The sequence below is a fragment of the Mustela nivalis genome, assembly GCF_964662115.1.
Source record: "Mustela nivalis genome assembly, chromosome: 14".
NCBI lineage: Eukaryota > Metazoa > Chordata > Mammalia > Carnivora > Mustelidae > Mustela > Mustela nivalis.
In genome coordinates, this window is record NC_139033.1 from 56,435,119 (window position 1) to 56,459,976 (window position 24,858).

General features: G+C 37.1%; 1 protein-coding gene and 1 long non-coding RNA gene across 19 annotated transcripts in view; one reads left to right on the forward strand and one right to left on the reverse strand.

The window, feature by feature from the left end:
• LOC309848240 overlaps positions 1-3,518 on the forward strand; it is a 37,530-nt gene extending 34,012 nt beyond the window's left edge. The window contains exons 3-4 of the long non-coding RNA XR_014302910.1: positions 515-646; positions 3,408-3,518. This is a non-coding gene — a long non-coding RNA (uncharacterized lncRNA). The remainder of the gene's footprint in view (positions 1-514; positions 647-3,407) is intronic.
• The window catches only part of DTNA (dystrobrevin alpha), a 355,996-nt gene that overhangs the window by 294,393 nt on the left and 36,745 nt on the right, over positions 1-24,858 (reverse strand). The gene's annotated exons all lie outside the window — the stretch shown is intronic.

The window sequence follows — 24,858 nt, forward strand, 5'->3', positions numbered from 1 at the left end:
AGCATAAGCCCCCCTGAAAAGTCTTGCCTGAAATTCCCTCTTGGTCCCAGTCAGTTTCTACTGCTTGGAGAGCCCATGGACCCAAGTTGATGACACAGAGATGCTTTCCCTTCACACCTCTGGCTGGTTCCCTGTCTGGGTAATTCCTCTAACCTGTGTGAATAACTGAAGCCCATGAACTCAGGCAAGGCTGCAGGTAGAGAGGTCACAGCCCTGTTTGTTCAAGCAAAGTAGGCCATCCCTTCTCAATTCAATGTCCAATTGATAAATTCATAGCAGAGAAATACATTTGAGGCAGGGTGAAAAACATGGAGGTCATTTTTTAAAAGAGAACTATCAAAGTCTCCACTGAATTGTGACCCAAGGATGCGTCCCTTGAGCCTCAAAAAAATGGGAGGCTAAAGGCTGCCCTGATGTCCAAAAACACTCACTCTCCCCTCCCTAACATTCAACTATTTTTATGTGATACTTCTTTAATCCTCCATTAAATCGTATTTAGTTTAATTTCTTTTAGATTTATCTCTAAACCATCCAAGAAAGGTTCTGCCTGGATTAACAGTTTGGTGGCTGTGATCAAAATTCAGCTGATACATGAAGATACATCTTGTACCTGGGATATATTAAAATTCATATTCTTAAAGCCAAGGTATTGTATCCAATGATGTTTTTCTAAACAATGTAATCTAACTTTGGTCATTTGAGCTCAGTCCCATGTCTTTTTAGAAGTGATTTTCAAATGTTGAGCTTGTCCTGTATCTATAAACGAAGGACACGATTTACGTAAGCAGGCATGTTTTGTTTTCTGATAAAGAAAAAGTAAAAACAAGTAATTTAAGGGAACAAAAAGGTACATTTCTAAGAACCCAATGTAGTTTGAAAAATAATAATGATGTCTTTCATGAACTTGTCTGCATCAAGGCACCCTGTAATTTTCATGGAGTCAGGCCTTATACATACAGCTCAGAGCACAGAGTAATTCTTGCCTCGTGTAAGACTTCCCCCGAGGACGACTCCAGTGACATATACAATAGACTAATTGCTTGGCTGGTTGCAGCTCAGAGCAAAATCCATAGCAAGATCAATTTTTGCTGCTTATAACTCCCTTTTTGATGCGAGCAGAGGGAAAGTAAAGGCAAGATGATGACAGGTTGACCGAGGCTCCCTGGCATGCTTCGAAATTTAATAATTTAAAAATTGTCATTATAAGACAAAAATAGGACCTCTGCATTTTTGAAATATGTATTTTTTCTTTTGCTGATGAGTGACAAGGCCTGATGATCAAATATACAAAAGGCAGAAAACAATTTCTCGCAAATTATTACTATAAAAAATCTGATCTCTGTAAAATAGTCTGTATTTGTAGTAAATGACCAATATATCGTAATTTGTGTTATAATCATTTCTTCTAGATCATTTTGATAATATCATAATAACCAATTTATAATCATATGAAAATTACAATGAAATAAGGGTGGATGATTACTGAAAAATGACTGAGCTTCCCCTTCCCCATTGTCCTTTCCTAGATGATAAAATCTACCCACAAAAAGTCACTTTAACTTTCTTTAAAGGTTTTGTGCTGCCTTAATGTTTGTGAGGGAATGTTCAGTATGTCAATTATGTCTTGGGTTTTGAGGTTTCTTGGAAAATGGAACCTATGTGACTAATGTGTCACTGGCCTATTTTTTAGCCTAGAAGTCATGCACCATCCTAACTCCTTTCGAGCATCTGAATCCAAGGGGAATCTTTGAAGCTCTTCCCCCAACCTATTAAGGGGGCATGATTAATTCAGAATTACAAAACCCAGTTAACTAACTGGTTAACTAACCAGACTGAAATCTGAAGCTTGGTTGGGTTGATTCTTGTCTAGTAGGATGTGTGATGGGTAAATAAATGCTTGCTCAGGATGTCTCAGAATGTGAAGAAAGGTGGCTCTTCCCTAGTGCACTGAAATAGTATGTGTTTGGACATTGCAGGTGGTATCAGCGACTGAAGCGGAATGCTGGCTAGGATAACCTGTGAAGGGTTTAGAGTGAATATAGTGAGAGTGTTAGGTTAACTGGGCTCAGTTTATAGGACAGATCTCCGTATAAATCAAATATAGGACAGATCTCCATGAGAATGAGCTAGTATCACTGATACACGGTCACAGAGGAAACCCAAATCCTCACTTAGGGAAAACTGAAATTCATGCCTTTGGTTAGACAGAGACCAGAAGAAGGGAATATGAGAACCTGAGAAGAAATATCCTCCCATCGCTGGGGTCAGGGGAGAGGCATGTTTTGCTTATCGGTCCCTCACAATCATTTTTGAAAGCATTTTGGCATTTCTTATGCTCTTGTGGCCAATTTACAAGAATGCTGTATTTTAAAAATTCTTCCTATAATTTGTAGCACAGAGCTGAGCGTCTGTAAATTCTTAATTAAGGATCTCTGAATAAATTGTATTGCACATAGTGCTTCGAGAAAGCTGTGCACACTTGGGGCCTAAAGTCTTGCTGATAGTGTTGACACAGAAGAAACTAACCCCATGAACTAGTAACCTTATTCTACAATCTGGTATGAGAAACCAATAGAATTATTTCTTCTTTCTTACTATATAAAAGAAAACAACAGATATGGAATGCAATAAACTAAACACTACTTATTGCCACTTACAACAAAAACATTTTTAAAATCTTATCAACTAATACATGGTGGGTTTTTTTTGGCTGTTGACTATTATGGTACCTGGTTGAGTTTATCACATATTAGGAAGTATATAAGAAAGACATTGTAGGGGCGCCTGGGTGGTTCAGTGGGTTAAAGCCTCTGCCTTCAGCTCAAGTCATGGTCTCAGGGTCCTGGGATCGAACCCACATCGGGGGTCGGGGGAGTCTCTGCTCAGCGGGGAGCCTCCTTCCCCCTCTCTCTCTGCCTGCCTCTCTGTCTCCTTGTGTTCTCTGTGAAATAAATAAATAAAATCTTAAAAAAATATATTGTAGTACTTGGTTGAGTTTAATAGCATGCTAGGAAATACATAAGAAAAACATAAAGAAAAATATAAGAAAAAGACATTTAAAACAGTTTCTACAGAGTGGATGTCCTAGCAGGAATACATATTTGATTTGTTCCATGTTCTCTACTGCAGCACTGTCTACTGGTTCTTCCCTTCTACCCCACATGAATTCTAGATTCATCAGGACTTCTAGTCTGGAAAGCCAGGCTGCAGGCCTTCTTATGCCATATCCATCACCTCTACTGCCAGTCAGATACTCTGTCCTAACTGGCTGCTCTGTCCCCTAAATTATGTTCCCTTTCCATTGGCCCTTAACAAGCTCTATCATAAAATTTAGTATCCTGCCAAGTCTCACCTGTTCCCTTCTTGTGGCAGAGCTCTGCACCGATGCCCTCTCATGTACTCTGTAGGGAATCCTCCTGGAGAAGGTTGGCTCCCCTTGAACTATACCTGCCACCTGCCAGAATCATAGTACTTAACCACAGTCCACGTTCCTGACGCTGCATCTGCAAGTCTGAAGAACCCAGTCTGTACCCAGTGCTTCTAATACTGTCCTAAAGGTACTTTACGCCACCAGGTATTTATTGCTAGTAAGTTTTACCCACTGCAAGTCTCTGGGCATCTTTCTCAACACTGCCTGGTGGAGTTAGAGTAATGACTGTGACCAGTCACTCAACTACAGATCTTTCCTCACAAATGCACATGTAGATACCTACAATTTCACCAGACTACATTTCAAAGGCGCTATGAAAAATGGCTGTTAATCTTCCAAATAAAAACATGACTGTTGATATAATTATAAATATATACATCCTCTAATTTAAAATAGCAACTAAGCTATTGAACTCTCCATGAAAGGTTCACAATTACATGGAAAATTTCATTGAGACTGTATTCTTTGACTTTCCTCTCTAGTTCTGTTCTAAGACCAAAGGAAGTTCCCACATACAATTTTGTTTACTTAAGTTGAACATTGTATGATCTCCTTTTAAGGGATAGTGCCTGCTGAAACACACTTACTGCTGCTCAATTACGTCAACAGACTTTGGCTGTAGCAAGAGTTTCTATAGTCATAAGAAAAAAAACTATTCTATTTAACCATAGAGTTGGGACAGGAAATATATGATAACATTGTAAGTATGCTATGCATTTTTAAATTAATGTGAACTGGAGTGTAGCATGATTTACATGAAAAACTCCCAGTCTTGTCCCATTTCTGCTATTCCTTGTACCTATAAATGATGTCCCTGATGATGATTTTCATGTGATTCGTGGCTAGAAAATATCAAGCTATCCAACCTCTTTAAGGAAGTATTCTCATTTCTAATTGGGACAGTTAATATGTTCCTGCACTCACAAAACCAGCTGACTTTTTATGTCAGAGAATCTATCACTTTCACTCTCTGCAACCACCTCTTGAAGTTAACAGCTGGTTCTGAAATTTTGTCCAAAAAAAGCCCCCCTTCCCTCAAATCCTTCCATCTTGATTACTGTAGCTCACTCAGGCTACTCTTTCTAATCTTTATGGTTTCCCAGATGTCTACTGGCTTTGCCACAATGTTGAAGAACACTTTTGGTGAATCAAGTATCACTTTCCAAGTTTCTGGGGGTGTGTACATATGTGTGCATGCACAGTATTTATGTGATGTTTTCATTTGTGGGATATTCTGTTGTCATCTAATGCCCATACTTTCTAAGTCCAATGCACCAATATTATGACTCTATTAGTGAACATTCCTTCAGGGCTTGTTAAGTTCCAGACATTGTGCCAGGTGCTTTCATAGGCTGGATTTCACTGTGGCCAGCAGTAGCAGAGCACAGGGCTAGAAGCAGTATTCTGGTTCTTTTGGATAATTTTGTCATGCTATTTAACTTCCTTAAGAATTAGGTACAGGTGCAAGGATCATTACTCTACAAAGTGGATAGAGTACTTCAGTCTGGATAGCTTCCCTAACCAAGAACAAATGTGAGGTGCTAACAATGGTCTATGGAATTCTGGCTGCCTTTAGAACTTCATGCTATTTTACACATATTGGGTCTACTGTTTGCTAAAGACAATTTCCTCAGGGAGACCGCTATTATCATTATAATTTTACAAAGAACTTACATATTGCCCATGGAATAGTTCATGGCTCTGTATGTCTTGAAGTATTCCTGGGCCATATACAGGACCTTGTAACAGCAGGAAGACATACTTACAAAAATTTAGAATTTGGACTCAACCTGGTTTTGAATTCCAAGTGGTGGTTCTATGGCCTTAGGCATGCTTGACCACTCTGGGTTTCATTTTTTTTTTTTTTTTTTATGTATAACATGGGAGTAATGATAAAGTGGTATCATCATATCATCCAAGTGAGATAATGTATGAAAGCTACTTCCAACATAAGCTGTCAATAATGTGGTCCATGTAATCAGTAACACATTATTATTTTTGTTACGTCAGACATAAGTGGTCAGACATAAGTGGTCAAGATCACTCTTGACTCTACTACAATCCCATAATCAAATTGATATTTTATGAAACTTCTTCAAGGAAGAGATGGTGATGAGGAGCAGGAAGGGCTTATTAAGGGAAAAAAAAATCAATGCAAACTGGCTTCATTTCTTAAAGTCACTAGGTGGTAACACACAGGGGATTCAATTTATCTGAATTTCCCAAGGCCTGACAGAGCCTCTTTAAGAAGCTCTAAGGGCAGGGGCACCTGGGTGGCTCAGTGTTAACCAGTTAAAGCTGCTGCCTTTGGCTCAGGTCATGGTCCCAGGGTCCTGGGATCGAGCCCTGCATCAGGCTTCCTGCTCGGTGGGGAGCCTGCTTCCTCCTCTCTCTCTATCTGCCTGCCTCTCTGCCTACTTGTAATCTGTCTGTCAAACAAATAAATAAAATTAAAAAAAAAAAAGCTCTAAGGGCAGAAATAGAACTTTCTTCAACCTTATATGTGTATACATATGCAAAATCTAGATGGGAACTATTTACAAATATGAACATAGTCAATAAAGGCAAAGTGGATTTAGAATTTTAAGTCTTTATATATTAAATAATTGAAAATTAAAATCCATCATTTTGTGTAATTAAGGCATATATTATGTTATCGGTAGAAAGGTGGGTTTATAATAGTGTTTAGTGAGATCTGTTAAGTCTATTCACAAATTACTTTACTAGCCCATAGCATCTAGCACAATTCTTTGCATACATAAGTAATCATAGAAAATCTTAAAATAACAAGAATAACGTGGAAAGGAAGAAAAGAAGAGAAAGAGTTTGGAAGATTTTATCTATATGGCACTGATGAATGTCTCTCTAGCAATGTGGAGGAAACTGAACTACTATTTGTGGCATGCCACATTCCTTCCCTCCCAACCCTGTCACTGCCAGTTCATCCATGGGTGAGCAGGACATGAAAGACAACTACCCCAACTAGTAGAAGGAACAAACCTGGGAGAGCTATAGACTCACAGAAGGGAGATCTACAGTATTTACAGGTTGGAAAATAAGAGATTGAAGAGTGACATTTTACTTAAATATGCCATTTAGAATAATACAGAAGTAGAAAAATGGTGAAAAGTATATGAAGATTATTAGCTGACTATAAAATCAACATAATCCACATTGTGATGTGCTTGGGAAAAAAGGAAAAAAAAGTAGATTTTATGCTGCACTATAACATACAGAATTGTAAAGTGTTAATTCTATTGTATTTGGTGCTGGTTAAACCATCCTGTGTTGAGTCAGTCAGTGTCAAACCAACCAGTTGGAAGGCATTGCATGGGAAGAATACAGACTGAGTGGGCTTGAAAACCTGTGGGAATGAAAAGCACAAAACCTGAAGATATTGAGCCCGGAGACAAGCTGGAAGAAGGAATGATAAATGAGGCTGAAAAGCCATCATGTGAAAAAAGCAATGAGTTTATCTTTGTGATGCAAGTCCAGAAAAAGGATAAAGGTGTGGAAGCTATATTTATGAAAAGTTAAATTAATTTTAGAGGTGACAGATAATATAATGGGTTTCATGGAGATATAGTGAGTTTTTCAATACTAGGCATTGTTGAGAGAAGACTATAAAGAAAACTCAAGTGTCCATCTGATGGGGTTGAAACTGATGACCTTCTTATGTATTGTATAGACCTGAGTCTCTAAGACTTAGTGGATTTCCTATCTCATTGTATACTTTGTGCTAAAATGTACTCACATGCATTATGGTTACAACATGCTAAAATGTAAACCTATTAAACAAAAATACTAGGAAATACACTAAAGAGGAAATACTGAACCTAAGATAAGAAATTATGCATGATTTTTTTGTTTTCATTCCATTTATTTATTTATTTATTTATTTATTTATTTTAAGATTTTATTGCGGGGCTGGATCCCAGGCTGCTGAGATCATGACCTGAGCTGAAGGCAGAGGTTTAAGCAACTGAGCCACCTAGGCACCCCGGTCAGTTTCTTTCAATACTATTACTGTAATGCTTTTGCCAAATTATTATATTTTTAAAATCTATATTTATATTCAAGAGTCTAAACTGATATATCCGATCTGGTAGCAATAGTTTTAAGACATTACAGCAAAGAAAGTATAGACAGAGACATGAAAATAGCAATCCTAATATCATTTCTGGAAATTTTATTGAAGCTCTAAGTGGATTTAATGAAGTGGAATGAGTGATAGAGAACCAATGCATAATTTTGCATAGCACTAAATAATATTACCACGGCATGTCGTGTTTATAAGGACTCAGAGGTCAGATAATTCAGTTTTCTTAACTCCGGTCTGCGGCTTGCTGTAGATTCACGCTGAGGTTGTTATTAGTACATTATGGAAAGAAGAAAAGAAATGAGGGCAACGTGATGCATTTCTCACAACGTGAAATGTAGTCACTTTTAAAGTGTGAAACTACCAATTCTTTAATGAAATGTTAGTCAAGATAGGCACTATTTGTTTTTTTCTTCTTTTTATCAGTAGGTGACTCTGTGTCCACTTTTCCATTTTTAATTTTTTAAAAGGCTTGATTGATTGATTGATTGAGAGAGAATGTCCACAAAGTGGGGACAGAGGGAGAGGGAGAGAATCTCAAATGGACCCAGGCTGAGTATGGAGCATGATATAGAGATCAATCCCATAACCCTGAGATCATGACCTGAGATGAAATCAAGAGTTGAACACTTCAGTGAGTCACTCAAGCACCCCCATTTTTTAATTTAAAGAATCATATGGGTATGTGAACCCATATCATTAAACCAAGTTTAATACTCATTTAAGTGGCAATATCTCCCCAACCTGAATTCTTAATTTTACACTTTTTTTTTAATATAAGAAAAACAGAATTTCCAGAGTCTGTGGACATTTCTTAAGCAACCTGATGAATCAGTAACTTGAATCAAATAACAATTCACATTAGGAACACCTCAGATTCCACCTCTGCCTCAATTGGCAGGTATGTTAAGCGGAACACTTTGCAATGTAGATTGGCCTTTATCAGAGGTGATTTACTATGGAGACATTAATGACTAAGGCATAAAACCAAAGCAGCATTCAGGTCAGAAAGAAGAAAAATAGTCCATGGGAAGGAATATATCACCATTGTAGAGATGTGTGTCTCCCTAATTTTCATGAATTCCATGAGATTCAATTCAGGGAGCTGAGAATCTTAAACAACAAATCATTGAAGCAATTTGAAATTGGACTGTCTGGGTTCAATGGTGGGTTCTCAGTGGTAAATTACAATGATAAAAGTGAATCTGTAGCTTTTTAGATTTGTATGATCAAAAGACATTTTCTAAAATATAAGGCAAAGGGATGAGTAGAAATCAATGGAAGCAAAAATTAGAACAATTTACTCCATGTTCCTGGCAAGTTCTCTTCCCCTCTATGTCCTCCAACCTAAACAAGACACTGTTCACAGCTAGACTGAATGAGAGGCCCACAGATTTCAGATTTCTGTGGGGCTCCCATGAGACCACTACTTTCCACCCCTTCCCCACTGCCCCTGGATTCTCCCTCCTCCATGCCACAAGCTTCCTATGAGTTGTTTATTCCCAAGGAGGAGGCATTAATTAGGATTGCTTATCCTCTTTCCCTAATTGACTGCCAGGACTATCTCCCCCACACCCTACAGCTCTTTACTTCCATCATGACCAGAAGTTCATGGCTCCTGACATCCCTCTTCTCCAGGACAAATCTCCACGTTTTCCTGGACATCTTCTAGTCTGACCTCTTGCTACTCAATGAGCCCTAAACTCTTCCTTTGCGTCCATATTCAGTAAAATCTTTTATATTACCAACCTCTTTTGTGAATTTTCTGAATACCTTCTTAAAGGTTAGTTCACTTCTTTAACTAAGATGTTTATCCTGTGAGAACATATCTTTCCATTTTGGGCCCCTACTTCACCAAATATTCAATCCAGTCTTTCTTCTGAGCCCTTTAACTTTCCTCCTTAAAAACAAACAAGCAAACAAATCCAGCTCCTTTCGGGTACCTTCCCTTAGATTACAGCACCTAACGCCTTTCCTGGTACATGTATCTACTGTTCTGCTTCCTTCCTTTGATAAAGATTTTAGCCTTGGCTTATTCTCTACAGTTATAACTATGAGTGGACTTTCCACATTGCCTGGAAATGTTGCTCCTTTTCCCTGGCCAATTGCCACCTCCACATATGAAGGCTATTTAATGCCATCTCCTTTCTCCTCCAACCATCCACACCTTCTCCCCAGTCCTCTCTCATAGTTACTGATTTGCTTTTAATGTGACTGAAATAATTCAAATCAGAATAAAAGAACATTCTCATTTTCCCATCACCACGTCTACCAAACCGGCAGCATCTATAGCTATGTAATTTGTTCTCTTTCCCATGATGGTAGGTAAATTGTCAGAATCACTACCTCAGGCTGCAGTCATCACACAGCCACAGGTTCCCACCCCTGCTTGCCTCCAGGATTTTGTTCTTGCAGTTATTCCCTTTTCCACTGATTTCCTCTTCTTGGGGCACCTGAGTGGCACCTGGGTGCCACCTGAGTGGCAGTTAAGTGTCTGACTCTTCGTTTCTGCTCAGGTCATGGTCTCAGGGTCCTGCAAGCTTGCACTCAGTGGAGAGTCTGCTTGAGATTTTCTCTCTCCCTCACCCTCTGCCCCCTCTGGTGTTTTCTTACTCTCTCTCTCCCTCTCTCTCTCTAATAAGTGAATGAATAAATCTTTAAAAAAAATTTTCCTCGTCCCTATGAGATCATTCCTCTCAGCTTACAAAGAAACATACTATAATATCTCTACCTCAAAAGATTAAAAAGAAAAACAAATATCCTTAACTGTATATCCCTGTCCAGCTACTTGGACATTTTCTAGTTCCACTTTAGTAGCAGAACTCCAAATTTGCTCTTCCCTTTTCCTTTTCCTTTACCATTTAAGCCACTGTAATTCTGTGCTCACTTCGGCAGCACATATACTAAGTCACTGTAACCGTATTTCCACCTCCACCGCTCTACTGAAACAACTCCTGTCAGTAAACTCCATGGGGACACACACACCCTCCATGCTGAAATGCATGCCTTAGTTCACTATCCTCCTACCTTACTTTTCCTGGCTTCTCAGACTCCGCTGGGTGGGGCTCCTGGTCATGAGATATATGTGTGGAGTGTCTAGGAACCACGTGATCAACTCCTTCTCTTCTCTAAGCACACTCAGTAGACAGTGGACATCCACTGTCCCACCCTTAAATTGCATCTAGAGGCAGCTATTCGTCAAATTTATAACTAGCCTAATACACCTCCCAAGAAATCCAGCTTTATATATGCAACTACCAGACAATATCATCTTTGGATGACTAATAGGTCCTTCTAATTTGAAACGTTCAGCATGGAACTCCCCCCTCACCCCACTCTCCAGTCACCCAACTTTTCCAGCAGTTTTACTGACTTTTTGGCAAGAAGTTCTGAAAGCATGTAGCAACAATTAATTTTACTAGTCAAAAAAGGAATTCAAATAGGGAAAAAAAATTTTTGAAGATGACATAAAGTAGGTGCAATTTTTTTTGGTGGTTTATATATATATATACTATAACTTAGTGTTGACAGCACATTCCAACTTCTCCCATTCTTAAATCTCTTTAGTCAGAGGTTTATATCTTTAAAAGCTCTGTCCTAAAAGAAAAAGATATGTGCTTATGGACAATGATACAACTATTGCTAGAAGCGAATGAGTTAAGATTGCTGCAGGATGCTTTTCCTAGGCCCAAAGCAACAGTAGCTATGTTAACAGAAGTGAAATCACAGGCATGAAGACAGCAGTAACCACACTTAACTGGGCTGTCTGGAACCTCTTATTCCTGACCTTTCATTAAATTACTTGAAAAGAACTTATAAATGTAGATTATCTCCAATTTTTCTAAATTAACAAATCAGTGAACTGCCATTGCCTTCATAGCTCATACAATTTCCAATGGGCATCTAAGAGTAGTAGTTGGTTTTTTTTTTCAAGTTAACTTTAGGAAACTAGAATCAAGTTTAGAAGTCAATCCAAAGTAAGAGGCAATGATCCTGTAATTAAGGCAAAATTCAATACAGTTTTAACTAATTTACCAAGGCATAAAATGGAATCCATTTTAGAAATTTTCTTACAGGAATTTTAGGGCTTTCCTTGTAGGAGAACATTCAAAATAACCCAACATCAATTTATATTTGGCTTCTATTTCCTGACTGTATTGATATTCCCACAACAGCCTACTTGAAAATGCAGTTAACAGCTAATTGTCTTTCAATATCCTTTTCCCTTCTTTCACACTGAGATAACTTGTGTGGACATATGGGTGCTCAGCACAAATTCGTCTTTTCTTAGAGCCAAGCACGACCAACTAAGTTCTACTAATGTGATGTGGGCAGAAGTGATGTGTGCCATCCTGAATCTTGCCCTTAAAATAATTGTGAGCCCTTCTCTAAGCCCCTTCTCCCTCCTCCAAGCTGAGAGATTGTCAGAATATCTTCAACCCACAAGTAGACACTACATGTGGAGGATGATGGAGCTGCCTACCAGCCCAAGACAGCTTAGCTCCCACTGGAATGTGACACGAGGCCGAGAAACAAACATCTTATTTAGTTCACTGAACTTTGGGGTTCTGTTATTATAGAAGCTAAATCTGTTCTCTAATTTGGATAGTTTGATACAAATACTTAACACAGAAAGAATACAGAACAATAAAATAAATTGTGAGAATACACTATATTCATATAAAGTAATAATAGATGTTAATTTAAAATTACATTTATATGTAGTTTAGTAGAGTGAAAAAATAATCGTGTAACAGGTTAGTGAAACTATTTAGGACATAGAAATACTTAGGAAGAATGATCTCAAGTACATAAAAGTGCTTTGAAAAGTGTCTGGAAGGAAATATGCTAAAAGAATACCTGAGTTTATCTCTGAAATTAGTATTATGGGTGCTTTTTATCTCTATGTCTTTAAAACTTTTCGTGTGCTTCCCAATTAACAATTTAGCACAAATTCAGTTTTTCTTAGAGCCAAGCATGACCAACTAAGTTCTACTAAGGTGATATGGGCAGAAGTGATATTAGTTATTATTTTTATAACCTCCAAGAAATTATACCAAACAGTAATATGCATAACTGTCCCTGCACTAGTGTTCTTTTGTACCAACTATCCATGAATAGAAGAGATGGCCCCTGCAATGAAGTTTCTACCCACACCTTTTAGTGGCATATACACTGCTAATCTCCTAACTTAACCCAACCAATATATCTACTTCTATTTTTTTTTTTTAACTTCTGAATCTCCAAGGATGTAAAAGTACATGAAAAGATCTACTGGGGTCAGGAATAATCCCATAGGATAACTTACACATACCTATGGTTTCCTATAGTTCAGATAATGTGCCATCTAAATAAATAATGTCTGACAGGTAAGGAAATAATTAAGAATAATTCCCATCAATCTCTTATGGACAGAATGCCTTATAGCATTATGTTTTACCAGTTTCAAAGTACAAATAAAACAGTATACCTGCCATTTGCAATATTTTTCACATGGAGGGCAGTTACTTTCCCAAATCCTCTGGACAGCCTCACTCTCTCTCTGTCCCCGTCAGAGCATTCCTTGAAAAACCAAACCCATAGCTCTTCTCTCTCACCGACCTCTTTCTTTCCATTTGTGTTCTTATTCTTAAGTGAAAACTGGATATTTCTGATGAAAATCGTTCATCTTTTCATCATAAGTCCTATCTTTTTCATCTCTTTCCTTTGTTTCTACAACACGAAATCCTAAGAAACAGTTTGCCATGATAGAAAATTATTTTCAGGCCTTGGTGCTGCTAATGAGTTTCATGTTTTACCTCATTCAATCTCAGGTACTGAATAGCTCCATCATTCAAGCTTAGCCCCATCAGATTCTCTTTTCCTGATGCCCTGATTAATTATATCAATCAACATAAATTCAAAGTGAAAGGCTTTTTATCCTATATAGCATCTGATCATCAATAGCGCTTATAGCATGTTGAAAATCATTCTGAGGTTTCACCCTTGGCACAAGAGGGTTATAAAATGGTACGAGAGAAAGCTGTCATAATATTAGGTAAGAATGTTGGTCAAATGGCTTCCATTACTGATCCAGACAAAACTTTTATAATGGTTATAAATATTAGCAAATAAAATATTCCTAAGTAACAAAGACTTTCATGTACAAATTTTTTTTCATTTACTTTGGACTCATAATGTGAAAATAAACAATTTTCTCTCAAATCCAAGTCTTTACTGTAACACATCCCCTGTATGTATTTTTAGCTTATATGCAGGAAACAATTCAGATTTCTATCATATAATAAAGTATGGCTATTATCTAATTTGTGGTTCTTTTTCAATTGTATATGAGAAATATGTACTACCCATTTACCAAATTAAATAAATAAAAACCCATATACCAATTTACGGTCTTCTCTGTGCTATAACAATGGTATCTCTAATGCTTGTATAAAAGCAGTCAAATATGTCAGAGCTAAAATGTTCTCTTTTGTTGAACAGCAAATGATATGGGAGGGGAACGAAGAAAGAGGGTATAGGACCTTTGTTGAGTCTCAGGTGGAGAGATAATGTAAGTCAGCCAGCTGCTTTTATAATAGCAGAGTGACATGGATAAATGGGGGGGAAAATGCAGGGATAATAAAAGATATTCTCTCCTTTGCTCCCTTAAGTCAAACTGTTCTATGAACTATCAGAACACCTTGCTAATTACTAGCTACACCTGCTTAAATCCATAAAACTATTAGGGCAAAAACATGCCCTTTTACATTTTTGAAATGTTGGTTTTTAAACTCCTTCAGGTAAGGGGCTTAGATAAATTTTTATAATAGGCTAATGTTACTATTAACTCAAAATATGAGTACCTGATGTATTCTTAAGGTAATGAGGTCTATTTGTAATTTTCTGTTAACTATCTTATCCTTTCTTGCTAACATAGCAGGCCTGACAATCGATAGAGAGAGAGAGCTTGTCATGCTGAAGATAAGAACCTGAATATCACAATAGAGTCATATAAACACCACTTGAAAGTATTTTTTTAAAAGAAGAAATCTAAGAAAATTCTATTTTATTAATATATTAGAATGCAGTGCTTATTAAAAATGTAAAACATCATGTGAAAAAAAACCCTAAGAAGCATGTTTCAATATCATACTGCCTACAAAGCAAGTTACAGTTCTCAAATTCTGAAGTTTTGAATTTGAATTCTACAGTTCTGAAATTTTAGGCACCTCATATAGGATGAATACATTAAAAGAAGAATGGCGATAGTACAGCACACGGAGAGGAGGCCTGCCATAAACTTACCAGTAATCTGGAACAGTAATGCAAATGCCTCCAGCACACTGTTGAGATCTAGGAAAATGAAGAAAAACTGTGCTCTGACTTTTAGGAGGAAGGGGAGGGCCAGGTAGATTAACTCTCAACTTTGATTAAAGATTAAAAACATCAAAAAATGTGTTGTAAATTTATGAGCAATTACTAGAAAACTGTAAATAAGATACATGACTTCAGAATCTTTAGAGGGAAAAATCAGAATAAATTGTTCACTTTTTTAAAAGGCAAAAAAGGAGGCAAAAAGAAGCAACAAAAAAGGATAATGAATATAAAAAACAAATGCAAGGAATGCATACAAAGTGTTCGCAATCACAATAAAGATGAATAAATACAATAAGTTTCATGAATTTCTCAGTCTGGGTAAATACCCCTACACTGTCTGTTAGAGTAATGTTCAGCAAAATGGCAAATACAAGTTGAAAACAAAGGGACAGATAAGAGTTTACCAGGTAAGTGCTAATAAAAAGAAAGCAGTTTTGGCAATCTAAATATCAAATCAAATCAAATGAAAGAGAAAGACCATTAGAGTAAAGAAATTGTTTTATAAAAAGCAAAGTGAAATGGGATGGTTGATCTTATACTCTCCTATCAACAACGGAAAGACCAAATTGAGAGAAAAATAATCAAGAAAATGCTCATATGTCCCAGTTTGATTGATGGTCCCAGGTGATGACTATGCTTCCTAAGTAGTTATCAATAGCATCCCCTTTCCTACTAAAATGTTCCAAGTTGGACATAAATTATTACTAATTAAGGACAGAGTGGGCTTCAGTAATACAATCAATAAATTTATTCCTGTCTTCCTCTCTCTCTCTCTTCCTTGATAATATCACCATCAACAACCGCCATGTTGGTCTGTCTATCTGCAACCCTGTTCTATTATATACTCGTAAAAAGGCTCCTTCTCCTCACTGAGTTTATAGTTTCATTATCCTCTCCTCAGAGATCAATGCTCTGGAATTGATCTGAAGTAATCTAAATTAATCTAAAGTAGCCCCTGCCATTACTTGCCCCCCATCACATCTCCCTGTTACATTTCTCTCAGAGCATTTATCATCACCAGATATCATCCTATTGATGTAGGTTTGTACCTCTTTAGCCTTCCCTCATCCTCCTAGAACGTCAGCTCCAGCAGCTCAGGGGCCTTGGTGCCTCTTCTCTCTGCTATATTTTAAGTGTCTTCTACCCAAAGGTGCTCAGGTGTAAAGATGTACATATTTTTGCTGTTGAGATAAATCATCATGGGAAGAATATGTATTCAAATTTATAGAATGGGATTAAAGCAGTCTTTAAGGGGAAACCTTTAATAAACCAATACCTACAGAAGAAGTTAGAAACCAGACAAAAATGGACACCTAAAGATGTCTAAATCCAGACAGTGTCAAGGTGAGGTTCATATAGGAACAAATACTCCCTATTTAAAATAAACTGCTCCAAATCACCAAAAAAGGTAGTGTCTTAGCAAGACAGCAGTTTTAAAAACAGACGAAGAGTAGTGAGAACAATAGCATGATATAAATCATATAAATAATTTTAAGAATCTTAGTACCATATTGGTATATGAAGTTCAGTTATACATTAGGAGAGCAAACATAGTGGTTGGTGAAGCAGGTTTTTTTCCAAGAATACCATACCAGTATAGTTAACAGAACAGTTAACAACAGTATATATAGGGGCGCCAGGGTGGCTCAGTGGGTTGAGCCTCTGCATTTGGCTTAGGTCATGATCTCAGGGTCCTGGGATCAAGCCTCGCATTGGGTTCTCTGCTCAGCAGGGATCCTGCTTCCCCCCTCTCTCTGCCTACTTGTCATCTCTCTCTCTTTCTCTCTCTCTCTCTCTCTGTCAAATGAATAAATAAAATCTTTAAAAAATAGTATATACATGGGTAGATTGAAATAGTATTAATAAATTAAAAGAAGAAGACTTTCAGTGGTAATAATGGTGATGATTTTTCAACTCTTTTTTTTTTTTTAATTTGACAGACAGATCACAAGTAGGCAGAGAAGCAGTCAGAGAGAAAGGAAGGGAAGCAGGCTCCCTGCTGAGCAGAGAGCCTGATGTGGGGTTCGATCCCAGGACCCTGAGATCATGACCTGAGCTGAAGGCAGAGGCTTTAACCCACTGAGCCAACCAGGTGCCCCGATTTTTCAACTCTTAAAAAACTACTTGATAAAATATAACACCAATTCCTGACATAACCTCTCTCTGAATAGGAGAAACTTCCTATGAAAAGGTCTATGTATAAAAAATCAACAGTAAACATATTTACTGATGAAACATAAGAAAAATTCCCAATGCAATCAAGAAAATGTAAAAGATGCTCTTCATTATTACTACTACTAAAGTGGAAATTCTGTTCAAGACTATTAGAAAAGGGTAGAAAACATTTTTTTAAAATGTTTTCAGGTAATATGGTTGGTAAAAAAAAAAACCAAGATAATCAACTATGAAACAATTAGAACTAATAAGAGAGTAAAATTGGTATTTAAAAATTCAATAGCTTTATATCTGAAATAATGAACTAAAGTGTGAAGGTAAAATAAATCCCTTCAGTAGTTCAAGAAATATGTAAATGCCTATAAACAAACCATACATGACATGTCAAAAACTTCTATTGAAAAATATATTTTTAAAAACCCAAAAAACTTCTGAAGTAGATCCTCAAGTTTATCCAACTGAAATAAAAGAAGACCAGGATATATGGAAAGAGACATACAATTTTTCTGAATACCATATTGAAAAGATGTTAGTACATCCATATTTATTTGAAAATCTGATGTAATCCCAATTAAATTCCCATCATGGAATTCAAGAAGATAATTCTCTAGATTATCTGAAGGATAAAATAGACTAGAATAACCTTCATTTATAAAGAAGGGTTGGCCCATCAGATATCAGTACTGATGTACTACAAAGATACAGTAATTTGGATACTGTAGTACTAGTTTAAAAATAGCTAAAGTGCTAATGAAAAAGAAGAAAGTTGAAAAAGAGATCCATATATGTATATGGATGAACTCCAGTTCATGAAAAGTGGTGGCATTTCAGATCGATTAAGAAACCACTGACTATTCCAAGAGCTGTGTTTAGACAACTAAATTGTTTCTTAAGAATATAAGCATCATAGGATAATACATAACTTGTATTATTACAGTCCTGGATAGGGAAGTCCTTCCTTAAAAAAACAAACAAGAAATCGTAAAGGAAAATGTTGACAAATTTATTTATAAATTTAAATTTCTCCATCATAAGAGAGACTAAAGAAAATAATACCACAGTGAGAGAAAAATAGTTCAATTGAACAAAAGGAATACTTGCAAAAAGGAAATATAAATACTAAAAAGAAATGAAAAGATATTATGTCACTTATAAATGCAATGTAAACAGTGAGTTATCACTTTTTACCAATCAGACTGGCAAAACATTAAACAACAACAAAAAAAATCAGTCACATGCACTGGTGGCCGGGGAGGAAGAACATAGCACATTCTAGCTCTGAATGTAACTTCACTTGGGTAAACCGTTTTAGAGGAAAGGTTAGTAGTGTCAGTGAGATTCCACTTCTAGGAATCCATTCAAAAAAAAAAAAGTTGGCCATAAATGTGAAGAAGGTTGTCCAAGGAAGGCAAATTGATGTTTGTTTGTTTAAAAAGTTTAAAATCAAGTAATACACCAATCAGTAAGGGAATGATTTTACAAACTGTTGGCATGTATTTGTGGCTTATTTAGGCAACCATTAAAAACTAGAAAGGGCCATATATTCAGGAATAAAAATATTGCCAGAATAAATGAAGCAAAAAAAAAAAAATTACTTCACAGTACATTTTATGTTAGACGTGTGTGTGTGTGTGTGTGTGTGTGTGTGTGTGTGTAATTTTGAGGAAGAGGAAGACAGAGGAACTGTTAGAAGAGTGAAGATAATTTGAAGCTGTAACTTCTGTATTTAAAATTTTTAACATGAGAATGCATTCATGTGCTGTTTGCATAATTAGAATACAAAATTCTGGTATTTCGTAGACAGGAGTTAAAGATGCTTGGTTTTCTGCCCATGTGTGTGGGACAGTGTCTCACAACTAAGAATTGTTCTGACCTTTCATGCTCTTAACCACATTATTTTTAGTCTTTCATAGGCTTACTATAGTAAGAATAATTTCCTCTACAAAAATGTTATTTTAAAATACTAATTTAACTGATCGGCATGTAGGCCTCAATACCACAGAACAGGGTTGAAAACACAGGTATGGTACCAGAATACCTAGGTTCAAATCCCAAGTCTTCCATTCTATTTGTATGACCTATGACCTCTCACCTGTAAAACAGGAACTGTTCTGAAAATGAAATGATGTAACATGTGTAAAGCACTTACAACAGTGTCCGGCACACAGTAAGCACTATGCAAATATTAGTAGTTCTTGTTAATGCTGAAGGCATGTATCTGCAAAATCTTCTACTTTACTCTTCCGTCAAGAAAAAAATTACTTTCTTTTTTCCCCAAACTGTGAATCTTGGCCCAACAATTCTCAATATGTCTTTCTCAATTCTGTATTACCCTGTATTTCCCTTTCCATATTCTCTTTTGTTTACGATAGTGTTTCAGTCCATCCAATTATAACTCAAAACTTTGTTGTTGTCGTCATTGTTGACCTCTGTCTTAGAGAACATATACAAAGGTTGGAAGATATATTTCCTCCTTTCCTTCTTTTTTTTTAATCCTCAAGTGTTTTTGATTTTCTAACATGTTGGATACTAAGGACAATAGGAGCTCAAAAGATAGGTCAAATTCCTGTCCGTTTAGATGGTTCAAAGCATACTACTGCCAAAATTCCAGTAAAGTAAATATGCAGCTCAGTAACTTGAAAAGTACTTTAAACCAATGAAATTTTGCTGTAATCTGAAGAAAATACCGAGTCTATTCATCTACTCCAAAGCAGGCAGTGGGTTCTTTTACTATGTGGTAAACGGAGGTCAAGGATGCTTGATATTCTACAATACACTTGGCTCACTTCACATGAGTTGCCTCAAGTCTTGCAAGCCCGTTAAATGTTCCCCGGGATATCCATCTATGTGAAAAACCTGTTTACCATATTCTGCACCTATAGCCTAAAAAAACCCCACAAAGTAGTTTTTATATAGTTACCATAGGACTTGAGGAAACCTAGTACTCTTTAGAGAAATTTACCAAGTCTTCTTCACTGTTCTTAAAATCATATCACCCTACCAACAACCGTGCCGCTAGCACTCTTTGAGTCATCAATCAAATATGTCTGCGTCAACACCAATATATCACAATCTGTGTGTGTCACTATTGCTTCCCTGGTGATCTATGAGCTGGTGCGAGTCTCTTTATAGTTTATTACACTTCTTCTGTGGTGAGGTCTGAGTACTCACATGTTGAAATACATATCATTCCCCCCCCCCCCACAGGAATCCATTCATTTATTCAATTATTTTTCCAGAAGTACCTCTTGCATGTCTGTTCCATTAAAGACTTTTTGATAGATGTATCACTTTCTTAGCATTGCCTTTGATTCATTACCTAGCAAGACACACTTCAAGAGGGTAATGAAATACATATCATTTTATTCTAAATTATTTTCCCTTAATTTCTCCTTTATGTTTTACTTAGAGGAGTACATGGATATTTTGTTTTAGTTGTATGTAAATACGGTTGTATTATCTATTGAGTTTTATCTCAGGAGAGTGTAAGGCATGACAAGACATTTGTTTTAAAGAGAGTTTTTGGGTTTGACAGACTAAAATTTGAAGTTACTCAAATTGGAGGTCAGACCGGCCACTTAACTGGAAAGACAAGAGCTAGGGTTCAGTGAGGTTCATTTTTGCCTTACACCAGAGAAACAAAGAATGAAGAATTTAAAGGTGGAAGTGAATTCAGAGTGACCCAATGCAACCTCTTCCTTTGACACATGAAGAAGCAGAACCAAGGGATAGGATAAATATCAAATGCTATTTAGTGGGTGGACCTTGGATCAAACCTCAAAACCAGTGACAATTCTTCGGATAATCCTTTTAGAAGACCACACTGCCCTCTAAAAGAGAGAGGGAATCAGGGTTGATAAAAATGGAGAAGATAAAAACAGAATGGGCAAGCCAGCAATTTTAACTCCGGCAGTTTTTTTGGTGACTGATCTGTTAACCAGTAATATTACTTCTTAGCCATGAAGGTTTGCTTGTAGCCAAGAGGTAAGTGATGAAGGATGTGTAAGAATAAAAGGACATGGGGGAAAAATGGAAAAGTAAGTTCTGGAAACACTGACACATATAATTTGTATTATTTTTCCATAACTGATATGAGAATCAGCTACCATTATTTTCACCTTCTCTTTTAATTATAGATGGTTAATATGGATTTGTTGTGAGGGTCTTCACCTACTGGATACTTGGGATTACAGTGAAGGCCAGCTTTCTGCACAATGTCTCACAGGAAACATTTGGTGCTTATAATTGGTTAAAATGCAGTCTGTTATGGAAAACCTTAAACAAAGTACTTCTCATTGGAGATGGCCGAAATTCCCCTTCCTGAGCATGCCAGCAAGAATGCAAATTTTGGTGGAATGGGAGAAGAAAGAAAGGGGTTGCAACAACACTGATCCGTTCCTAATGGTATCCTTGGGGCCGAAGCCAGTATCTCAATCTGAGAGGCAATCAAATGTTCACAAGGGGCAACAAGGGAAGGGAGGTGGGAAGAAGTTAGGAATGAATCCATTCTTGGAACTTCTTCTAATATTGAAATGCCCTTCTAGAAGGGATAATGTATTGTTTTTTTCCCCAGGACTTTTGTGTGACTGTATTTAACAGATCTTACTGTTCCGGCTGTAACAGCAAGGTAAGTGTCGATCTGGTGTGGCCTTCATCTTGTTTGCTTGCTTACCTAGGGCGTAAACTGCTGTGATTCAACAAGGCCTTATAGCTGAAGCTTTTCTCCAGAAGAAAAATATTTTCTTCAAGGATATTTAATTAGTTCTCTTCTAAGGATGTGCTTTTGAAGTCCCTTCTGTTCCCACTCTAAGCTAAGGAAACAGAGTTTCAAATGGTTAAGGTCTTAGAAGACTGATAATGAAGCAAATCTATAGTCTCTTTAAAATTCATTCATTTCTCAAAACCATTTAAATTGCTCCTGCAGAATCTGAGCAAAAACGTCTCACCAAATTTAAGGAACACAGAACAGTTAAAGCCCGGGCTTATTTTTAGAACAACTGTCAGCAGATTTTCATCTGTATCATAAAGTGCCTCCATCAAGATCTTTTAATAGAATATCCAGAAGCGTGTCAGGTATTTACATAGTGAACATATATTTTATTTCTTGTGTGGTTTGGGCATTTACCACATATATTTTTCAGATTCCTCTTTCTCTCTCACCATAATGATTTCTGTGTGTATGCTTCTTCCTTGAGTAAAGGACTGACTTTTCAGAATATAGGGACTGCTGATGAGTCATTACATTTCAACACCCCAACTCAAGACTTTGAAGGCCTTTCCACGGAGGGGCATACTAAAAGGTTCTTTTAGCCATTCTTACTGGTGGATGCTTGTCCTCTGGTCCCAGTTACACACATTCAAGAGCTACTCTCCAGACTCAGCAGAGGTTAATTGCTGATACTTCATCAGGGTGGAAGATGGCAGGTGCAGAGGCCCCTACACTTGGCAGGCATCGTCATGTTCTGCGCTGTGCATTTTGATCAATGAGACTGTGAGTCTATTTTCAATAGCCAGATATGGGGAGAACAAAAACCTATCATTTTCCTCACCCCCCCCCAAAGTCTTCTACATTATTTAATGACCAAGAATGTCCTATATTCCTGCATGATTAGTATTGTAGAGTGGTGAGAGCTCAACATCTTGGGTTAGTCTGTGTGGATTTTAATCTTGGCTCTAACACTTAGCTACTACATAAACTTGAGCCTCTGTTTCCTCATCAGTAACAGGCAGTTGATAATGATATCAAATTTATTGGGTTATTTAAGGCTTAAAATGGGTTTACACATGTATAAAGTGCTTAGAAAAGTATCTGGCACATTACAGGCAAATAAATAATTATTTTTAATGTTTAAATTCCATTGCTTATCTTTGATTTCACTTTCTATAAGGGGCAGAGACTTAACACTGCAGTTGCCATTGATGTGATAAGCCTTGGATTCACCATATCCAAAATAGAATTCATCATCTCCCTCTCCCGTGTGTGTCCCCCAAACCTGCTCCTTCTATTCTATTCTATTTCCCCAAACCTACCCCTCCTCTCTGGCTAAGGGTGTAGTCAATTCCCTGTTATACAAGCTAGAAAACTCAAAGACCTCTTCTTTCCCTTTATTCCCTCTCCTTGAATCTCAAACTCAAGAAGTCACCGAATCTTATCCAAATTGCATCCTCAGTATCCTGCTTCAGGATTTTCCTTCATCCTCCCACTGAAACTACTAAAGCTCTGCCTATGTCTAACTACTCTCCCCTTTCCGATCCATCCGATGCACGATCACCAAATTTCTCTTTCTAAAACACAACCCTGACCACGTGGCTTCTACTTTTTTCATGTGTTCTTTCGTGAATATATATAAAGTAAAAATCACTTGCTTCCTATTGTACCAGCTAGGTGCTGATGATACAGAAACCAATGGCTCCTGCTCTCAAAGGGCTTAAAACCTAGCAGCGCAACAGATGAGTGAGTAGGGACTTTTAACACAGTGTGATCCTACTACACTATTTTTTGTGGTTTACATAAGGTTCTAAGACATTAGGGAAGAGGTAGTAGCATGGACTAGGGAGAGGGGTACAAAAAAAGGCTTCCCTTTAAGGTGTTAATTGCTGAAATCATCATCATCACTGACATCCTTCTCCTCCTCAATTGCTTCCTATGGCAGATGGTGGATTCCAAACAGTCTGCCGTTCATGCCCTCCGTAAAGCAGCCTCAGGTGAACCTTCCAGCAGCTTCCCACCCTCTACAATCCAGGCAACATTTTTTTTTTTTTTCCAGTTCCTCAAAGGAGCCCAAGTACTAGCACTTTTGTTTTCATGTCTTTGCTCATTCATTAGTTCTTTCTGCCTAGAATGGCCTTCTATTCCCGGATCAATTTTCAAAGAACAGCTTACATGATCCCTCCTCCTCAGTGAAGCCTGTTAAAATGCCCTTGTCAGAAAAAACCTATTTTCCCTCTCCTCCCTCACATCACTTCACGCTTCCATTAGCGCTTCTCCCAGTCTGCCCTGTTTTCCAGTAAAAGTATGCACGTGTCTTTTTCTTCCCCTGGACTGTGCACTAAAGAAAGCTGGTGCTGTGTCTCATTCATCTTTCCGCTCCCCAGAGGGGCTTTTACAATAACCGACACCTAGGAGTTGCTCAGTAAATGCTTGCTGAATTAAATTAAATTAAACGGTTGAGAAGGCATTTTTACTCTTTGTGATCTTTGGGCACTTCCCTGAAAGGCCCTTTCTATTCAAAGGAGTTAACCTTTTGTCTGAAGATTTTCTTTTTCTTTTCTTTTTCTTTTTTTTCCAACTCTGAGGAAGAGGATTTTTAACAGTAAGAGGAAAAACTTCCACTTAGCTATTTTAAAATCATGTGGAAACAAAGTATTACCCTTCTATGTTTCAGGGCTTTACAGAATGCTTCAGAAAAAATCCTATATACCTGAAGCCGGAAATGGTTTAGACATCTTACTTGGCTGGACAGAGAACAATGAATGAATTTTAGATTAATTCAAAAAACTGCACTGAAGCTGAGGTATTCCACAGCTTTGTATTTTCTGACTACGAAGTCTTAATTATTAAACATTTTGTGTTTGTGTATGCAGAGGTGAATAATTTACATAAAATATAGTCTAATGAATGAAATAACAGTGAAAAAAAGGGCAGAAAGTTATAAGCTGGATATAAGTGCAAATAAAAGACAAAAGGAATGCAAAATACTTTTGCTGTCATTTACTTATAGCATAGTTTTAAATTTTCCAAGGAAAAAAAATAGCTTATTTAATCACATCTTTATAATGTTAGTGCAATAGAAAG